This window comes from Meles meles, chromosome 14 (assembly GCF_922984935.1).
Source record: "Meles meles chromosome 14, mMelMel3.1 paternal haplotype, whole genome shotgun sequence".
Taxonomy (NCBI): Eukaryota; Metazoa; Chordata; class Mammalia; order Carnivora; family Mustelidae; genus Meles; species Meles meles.
This window is the reverse complement of record NC_060079.1, coordinates 22,803,097-22,812,579: the sequence shown is the minus strand read 5'-3', so window position 1 is coordinate 22,812,579 and position 9,483 is coordinate 22,803,097.

Genomic DNA, 9,483 nt, shown 5'->3' with positions numbered 1-9,483 from the left:
CTTTCTTCTTCCATAAAAATTTCCCTAGGGTTGTGGCCCCTAAAAAAATATTACAATCGCACACAATGTCTTAAGGAAAACCACAAGTATGAAAACCTCGGGGGTAATCTTTCATCCAAATACTTAAGATTATCTGAAACTATCAAAAAATCAATCCAGTTATAACCTCCCACTCCCCAAATCAGAGCAGAGGGAGATGGCTTTTGAATCTCGCAGTCTTCCCCCAGCTGAAATCAATCTGAGAGAAAACCAGCGTTCTATCGCGTTCAGACAAGACTTTTGGGTGGTTGCTTACGATTTCTGCATTAGCGACTGGATAGGTTTTCTCGCCCCTTTCCAAATGGTTTACAATCACCCCTCCCTCCCCAGGGGTTTGGGAATGAATCATCAACTCTGTTTTTTCAAGCACACTATTAAATTAGGCTGCAGCCTGGAACCAAACATTTGTTCTTACAAACATTTCTTTCGTATCATCACTATAACGGATACCAGAAATCCAGTAGGCCGCCCTTATCTCCCACAAGGCAGGGGTAGGGACAGCCAGGCCCACACTTCTGCTGTTGTGCACCATTTGGACAAATGTAAAAATCATTTTTTTCAGGGTCGAGGAATTCATGCTAAAATTAGAATGGGTCAACTTAAAATTACAGGAAAATTCGTGATTTCTGATCATTCATACTGAGAAGTTAAAAACAGCGTCTTCCTCTGAATCTCCATCTTATGTAAGATGCCTTTAAAGGACAGCCTCACGTTAAAATAAACAGTGTTTTTCAGATTCCAGCTTCAAGAACTTCAGGATGCTTTCAGTCCATTTCTAATTTCCGGAAGCAGCCATTGCTGAATAGAAAAATACATAGTTATAATGATGGCTACTATTTAGTGAGGTCTTCTTGTGAAAATCATATCTTGACTGAAGTCTGTAGGTGAGATGACATATATAAAAGCACCTAGCACTGCTCAAGAATTCATTCTTTAATCCCACGGTGAGCACCATCCCTTTGCTAGCGATTCAGATGCAGCAATAAACAAAACATAGAGAAGCCCCTGAGGTAGCTCTTCTATCGCGGGGAGGATGGGGTAAGATAGATTATAAACAAAATACATCAGGAAATATAGAGAGAATTGCTAGAGAGAAATGAGGGCAGGAAAGGAGACTAGACAGTGGTGGGGGTGGAGAAGACATTACAGTTCTAAGCAGGAGGGTCAGGAAAGGGGGCATTTGACCAAGGTCTTCTTTGAGACATAACTTAGAAGAAGAGGACTCCAACATGGAGGAAACCACAAGTGCAAAGGCCCTGAGGCAGGAGTACCTGGCATGGTTAAGGGGCAGCGGAGTCCAGTGATGTCAGTGCTGAGTAGGTAAGGGAGAGTGGGGTTAAGTCATAGAGATAGGGTGGGGAAGGGAGTGAGCAGATTATGCAAGGCCTTGTATGGCATTGCAAAGACTTTGGCTTTTACTTCAAATGAAGTGGGAAGCCATGTGAAGATGCTGAACAGAGAAATGACATGATCTAACTCAGTGTTTGAAAATGATTTTAGGGGTGCCTGGGTGGCTCAGTTTGTTAAGTGTCTCCCTTCACCTCAGGTCATGATCCCAGGGCTCCCTGCTCAGCGGGGAGCCTGCTTCTCCCTCCCACTCCCCCTATTTGTGCTTTCTCTCTCTTTTTCTCTCTCAAATAAATAAATAAAATCTTTAAAAACAATTAAAAATTTAAAAAGAAAAAAATGATTCCGGTTGCTCTGTTGCAAATGGATTTAAGAAAGGCAAGGATAGAAGCAGGCAGAATAACTGGATACATATTGGGTTCTCCAGAAATACTTGTTTATTACAAAGTGTATTTTGACATGAAGTTCCCTCTTTTTTTTACTCATTCTCCTTTGAAAAAAAATGTACTTGTTTATTCCCTTCTTCTCCATGTTATCTGAGGTTGTACCACATTCAAATTGGGAAGCAATACGAAGAAATTGCATTTCTTTGAAACACTGAACATGTTTCAGTCTTTTCACCAAATCAAATCGGTCTCATTTGACTTCTCCTTTTCTTTTCCTTAATTTGGGCAAAGAGTTTAAGATGGCTTATTGTCCATGAGCAGAAACAGCTACGAACCAACAGAAGTAGAGGACAGCAGCCTGAATACCAGTGGCTAACAGTTTTTGAGCGCTCTGTCAATGCTAGGCACCATGTTTAGTGTTCAACATGAATTAGCTCGTTTAGTCTTCTCAATGACTTGTTGAACCGGGTACTGTTACTTCCATTTTCCCAGGAGGAGAAAAGTTAAACCACCTCCTGACGTTCTGCAGCTGGCAAACGGCCAGGCCTGGATTGGAACGGAAGCCATGCAGCCTAGAACCCATGCAGGTGACTGCCACCTGATGTTACCATTCCCAGCCACCCAGACAAATGCCTGCTCTAAGGACTGAGGACGGAGGGGAGACCACAGGAGACTTTGTCTAGTAATGCTGGGGGGTAACTCTGTCCACTTGGTTTTACTGTGGTTGATCCGAACGGAATAAAAAGTTTTTTTTTGTCTTAGATATAATATCCCCCCCCCCCAAAAAAAGTAGAGACCAAAGGATAATATATATCAGGGTTCACCCAACGTCACGTGGGGGATAGAGAACTGTACCTGCTGGCCAGAGTATCCTGATCCCCAGCAGTAAGTATACTCTATTGCAGAATGAACACCATGTTAGGTTTCTCTGCAGAATGAATAAAACACTCCTCCAGTTCCTTTGTGCTGGTTAATGAACAAATGGCATTTCTGTGGATAAATCAGCTTTTTGTGAGTTTGGTTTGCTTGAATCAGCTCCTCCCCCTCCCCCATTGCCTCCCAGCCTCCCCCCCAACCTCTTCCCCATTGCCTCCCAACCCCCCACCTTCTCCCCTGTTACCTCCCATCCCCCCACTCCTGGGGTCCACTCTTCCTCCTGCAGCTCCCCCCTGCCCACAGCTTTGTCAATCCCGGGGCTGCATTAGGGCTCCTCTACTCAAGGGCCCGCCTGCACCAAAGAGCCAGCTCCCTCTCTTCACACACCCCTGGTTCTGATGACTGTTCAGTTGTTTACAACACAATACAGATTTATTTGGGGAAAGGCTTTTAAGTTATTTTTGTACCATGATTTTGATTTATTTAAGCTTCTCTCATCTGATTGAAGAAGCTTGGTACATTTTGTGTTTGTCATTTGATTTGTCATTCTGTACTCTGGATTGGTTGCCTCCCAGGAATGCATGGTTCTTATCTTTTTTTTTTTTTTAAGATTTTATTTATTAATTCGTCAGAGAGAGAGAGCGCGCACGAGCTCAAGCAGGGGGAGCAGCAGGCAGAGGGAGAAGCAGGCTCCTTGCTGAGCAAGGACCCCAACATGGGACTCCATCCCAGGGCCCTGAGATCATGATCTGAGCCAAAGGCAGATGCTTAAAGGACTGAGCCACCCAGGTATCCCCATGATTCCTGTCCTGTTTGCCATGTGAGGTCTGGGAAGCTGAGGTGGTAGACATTCATATCTAATGCAGATACTGTGACATAGATTACAGATTTATCTCTTGCTGTAACTTGGTAAGAAAATGAATTCAGAGTTTAAATAAACTAGTAACTGACAATATTGGAAAAACACCAGTTTTCTCTGCTTCCTTTCTCTCTTCTGGTGACCAGACTCTTCATCAAGTCTCTGCCTCCTGTCTGACTCCTTAGGATAGCTTAGCACATTGTTTTTCTCATGTAAACATTTGATACATTCTGTATATATTACAGATGTTTTGTGTGTGTATGTATTTCTTTTATTTAAAAAATCCTGCTTCCTCCTCTCTAAGAGAATACAGTAATTGCAAGGAGAAAGACATGCTGACCAGAGGAGAGAGGTGAAAAAGAGATTTTATTCTACAGCATATAGCATATTCTACCTTTTGAAATATGAACAGTGTTTGTGAATTATCTATTAAAGTTCATCAATTGATATACTTTTAAAATAAAACTGCAGTATTTAAAAGAAATTCATTCTCTTCTATATAGAGTCAAAAACACTTTCACTGATGAAGAAAACTTCAAATTTTTTCTTTAAATTCAATTTTGTTAACCAACAGTATATTATTAGTTTCAAGGGTAGAGTTTCGTGATTGATCACTTACATATAATACTGAGTGCTCATTATATCAGGTTTCCTCCTTAATGCCCATCACCCAGTTACCACATCCCACCTCCACTCCCCCTCCAGCAACCCTTAGTTGGTTCTTAGAGTCTCTTACGGTGTGCCAGGCCATATATATATATACGTATATACGTATATATATATATATACATGTGTGTGTGTGTATATATATATGTTTATTTAATGGAAAAATAAGCTACTCTGGATAAATAACATTGTAGGAAAATAATTGTTAAAAGCACTCTCCTCCAATAATTATTAAGCCACAGGCAAGTAGAAATTATAACAATATACGCTTAAACATAATTTTAAGGAAATCTTATAGCAATGCCATGTCTCCTCAGTTTATATCAGTGTAGCAGTCAAGATGGCGGAGAAGTAGCAGGCTGAAACTATATCAGTGTAGCAAAACACAGGTACAACTGTAGATACCAAAAGGCATTTATTACTGAATAAGGATTAAGTTCCGTACTTAGTGGTGGCAAAATTCTAGAAACACTCCCATTAATGTGAAGAATAATACAAAGATTAATGATACAAAGATAATACAAATATAATATAATATATAAGATAAGAGAATATATAATAATAAAAATATAATAATAAAAAAATAATAATAAAAGATAATGCCCAATGTGGCATTCGATCCCAGGATCCGGGGATCATGACCCGAGTTGAAGGCTGACATTTAACCTACTGAACTACCTGGGCGCCCTGGTAGGTCTATTTTTAATTTTCCAAGGAACCTCCTTACTGTGCTCGATAGTGGCATTCCCACCAACAGTGCACGAGTGTTCCTTTTTCTCCACATCTTTGCCGGCACTTGTTTCTTGTATTTTTTACTTTAGCCATTCTAAGAGGTGTGAGGTGATATCTCGTGGTTTTGATTTGCATTTCCCTGATGAGTGATGTTGAGCATCTTTTCGTGTGTCTGCTGGCCATCTGTATGTCTTCTTTGGAGAAATGTGTGCTCATGTATAGATAGGCTCTTAAAATTCAGGAAGAGAAGTAATAGAATTCAATATTTTACATTCAGAGGCAGTTCACAAAAGAAGTAATTATATGTCCAATAAATACTTTCAAAACTCAGGCTCACTAGAAATCAAAGAAATGCAACTAAAACCAAGATCCTACTTTTCCTCTATTAGATTAAGAAAGATGAAAAAGGATGGTATACTCAGGGTGACAAAAGTATAGAGAAAGGACATTTTCAACCACTCTTTGTGGGAAACTGAAACAGTTTAGCAATAAGTGTTTACAAAAATCTTAAAAATGTACTCACTGCTTGATCCAGAAATCCCACCGCTAAGTATTTGTCCTGGGGAAACAACCAGTTATTTACAAAGATTTATTTACAAGAAAGTCCACTGGTACACTGTTTACAAAAGCTAAAAAAAAAAGAAAAGAAACAATATAAATGTTTAATAGCAAGATATTGATTTAAAAACTTTTGATATCCCCAAGTTGTAAAATATTATGCATCTATTAAATAAAATTTTAATGGTGTATCTATTGACATGGGCAGTATTTATTAAATTTTGGTAAACGAAAGTATAAAATGGCATGAATGTATCTTGTAAAAACTGTAAATGCTACATACACTATTTTGGCAAAGGTCTGGATGTAAATAAACCACCATGCTTATGGATAATTTTTCTTTTTCATGTATCCCATTTTCATTTTTCTATAATTACATAATAAAAAGATTTTCAACAGAGAATAACAAAATTCAAACACTGAAGGGGGAATAAATGGAGAAATTACTTTAAAAAAATAAAAAAGAGTTGTGCCTGTGCGGCTCAGTCGTTAAGCATCTGTCTTCTACTCAGGTCATGATCTCAGGGTCCTGGGATCGAGCCCTGCATGAGCCCTGCATCGGGCTCCCTGCTCAGGAGGGAGTCTGGTTTTCCCTCTCCCTCTGCCTCTTCCCTGCTGCCGACCCTGTGCTCTCTCTCTCTTTCAAATAAATAAATAAAATCTTAAAAAATGAAAATTAAAAAAAGAGAATCCTGGAGTGCCTGAGTGGCTCAGTGGGTTAAGCATTCCACTCTTGATCTCAGCTCAGGTCTTGATCTCAGGGTTGCGAGTTCAAGCCCCATGGTGGGCTCCACAGTGGGCACGGGGCCTACTTACGAAGAAAATTAATAACAAATAAATAAGTAAATAAAAGAGAATTCCGAAGACAAATTTTCTTTGTGACTAAATCTCTGACTGTAGATTAGGCTACTTTGGTGCCATGAAAAAGATCCTCTGAACTTCTCCTAACACTGAACTATGGCTAACTAAGTGACAAGAGGAGAAAGGAGGGCCTGAATATTCTTTGCAAAATCCTGCCTGCACAGTGCTATTTTAAAAAATCTTACTAATGGTCACAAAGGATCTTGAAAACTGAAGGCTAAATAAATTACGGTGACGGAAATGAATGAGCAGAAAATCTATGGTCTGGGAATTTTTATATGTATGATAAATCAACTCAGCATTTAAGGCCTGTTTTTTAGATCGTAACCCCTGCTGGGGAATTCTTAAGGAGTGCTGCCGGACAGGCTATTTTATTATTTACTCTTCATTTTTTTTCCAGGAATACTTGAACTGAAGTTTGGCTTCCTGTTGTTCTATTTCTTTAAGAAATAAAAATAAATAATGGGATCAAAACTCGGTTCTCTCTTATTGTAATGCATTCAGAGATCAGTTATAATGAGCCAAGAGATTACTCCCTGTGATGGACAAAACGTGTGGTGCCAAACAGACCTGAGGGAGGCTTTTCTCTTCTGCAAATGTGGGTATGAAATATGCAAAGTGCATAAAGCCAGTCCCGGGAGGGTCCAATGGCGTATTCTGTACCCCACTACGTTTGCCTTTGACGCTGTGCCTGAACCGACATGCAACATAAGAAATCGGCATGATTTGGTTACTTATTTTTTGAATATGCTGTTAATGAAGCCTATCAGTGTTTTCGCTTGGGTCCCCCCCGAAACAGATGCTGGGATCGAGATTCGTGCGCAGGAGGTGTTTTGGAGAATAATGCCCGTCAGAGAGTCTGGGAGCAAGACAGAGGTTGACTGGCCCTCATGGGAAGCTCATAAAATGGGCATATCGAGGCCAGAGGGCTGGATCTTTGTACTGTCCCACCCCTCACCTCTCAAAGAGAGGAGACCTACACTTGAGGGAGGCAGCTTCCTTTAGGCAAGTCCTCGGGAGGACTCAGTGGTAAGCAGTCAGCAGCCAATAAATACTTCAGCCACCTGGAGGTCTGAGGGTTTCCAAACTGAAGGGGATTCTGGGCTGAGAGCTATAGATTGAATATTTGTATGCTGCCCCTGGCCCCCAAGTTCATATGTTAAACCACTAATCCTCGACAAGACAGCAGTTGGAGGTGGGACACTGGGACACTTGGGAGGTAATCAGGGTTTAATTAGGTCATGAGAGTGGAGCCCCCATGATGGGATCAGGGCCCTTGCACAAGTAGAGGGTGATACCCAAGATCTCTCCCTCTCTCCCTCTCTCTCTGCGTGACGCACGTACGAAGGAGGGGCCCTGTGAGGACATAGCCAGGAAACGTGCTCTCACCAGAACCTGGCCATGCTGGCACCCTGATCTCAAGACTTTTAACCTCCAGAAGCATGAGAAAGAAATGCTTGTGTAAACCACATGGTAATTTATTTTGGCATCCTGAACTTTCTGAGACACTGGGCACTGTGGCAAACACAGCTAGTAACTTCTATTAACATGGGGACATTTTCTGGGGCTCCTGGGTGGCTCAGTGGGTTAAAGCGTCTGCCTTCGGCTCAGGTCATGATCTCAGGGTCCTGGGATCGAGCCCCACATCGGGCTCTCTGCTCCGCGGGGAGCCTGCTTCCTCCTCTCTCTCTGCCTGCCTCTCTGCCTAGTTGTGATTTCTCTCTGTCAAATAAATAAAATATTAAAAAAAAAATGGGGACATTTCCAGAGTCTGTCGTACTCGGTGAAAATGCACAAAAGACAAACTAAGAGTTGAAGGTAGAACTCTTAAGAAAGCAGCTCTTTATTTTTGCCAAAAAAAAAAAAATAATAACTTCTAGAGGGGTAAAGTAGAAAAAATCGTTACTCTCTACTTTCTGCCCCATTATCAGTCCAAGTTATAGAGTAAATTATTCTGTTAATAAAGAGTGAATTTAGTGTCCAAGAGGAAAAGTTTAAATTAAATTTGTTTCCCGAATCGTATTTGTTTGCACTTTGTTCAGGACACTGAAAAGGCCACTTAGTGTCGGCCGCCTATGTTTCATCCTAAATAATGGAAAATCTTTGATTCGAACATCATCTTGAAAAATGAAAAAAAAAATCATGAAACAGTATTTATTTTCACTTCATACTTAACAAAATGTAGGCTATCCTGATAACTACAGGCTGACTTTGAGAACTAAGAACAAACCCAGGGATTGATTGAGAATTTTTAACCTAGTTTTCTTCCAACAAAATTCTATACTAGCACAAATGCCATTCCTTCCTGTATATTTCACTTGTGCAGCATAAAAACAGAGATGGACATTTGGGAGTTTTATTGATTTTGTGAAGGTCCCTCAGCCCTTAAATTTGAACTCATGGGAGTTGAACTCATCTTTGGAAAAATCTCGGCCTTCTTCCTCCTTCAAGATATTTCTCTTTAGTTGGGTGCCTTGGTGGCTCAGTGGGTTAAGCCACTGCCTTCAGCTCAGGTCATGATCTCAGGGTCCTGGGATCGAGTCCCGCATCGGGCTCTCTGCTCAGCGGAGAGCCTGCTTCCCTTCCTCTCTCTCTACCTGCCTCTCTTGTGATTTCTCTCTGTCAAATAAATAAATAAAATCTTTAAAAAAATATATTTCTCTTTAGTTGTGGATCTCTGCATTCAAACATGGTCTCAACAGGTCCAAAATAGAATTCTTGATTCTTGATCTTCCTTGGTGCCCCTCCCCCAACTCCACCTTCTCTCCTCTACTGGCTCAAGACAATATCTAGGAATTAGCTCTGACTTCTCTTTTCTTCATCCACAAACTACACCTGATCCGTTTGTTGGCAAATCCATTAGCTCTATACCCCAAACCGACTACTTCTCACCATCTCCTCTGCTACCTTCTGGTGCCGCCTGCCACCAGCCCTGGCCTGAACTACTTCAGCAGCTATTTTTAAATGGGCCCCAGCTTCTACTCTTTGAGTCCCTACAACCACTCTCTACAAAGCAGCCAGAGTGACACTTAATATTTTATTTTTATGAGGTACTACATTTACGTGGTTCAAAATTCAGCATGCCATGAAAGAAGATATACTCAGAGAAGTCTTAAACCCATTCCTGCATTCCTCACCCCAACCTCTAAATAAGAATCA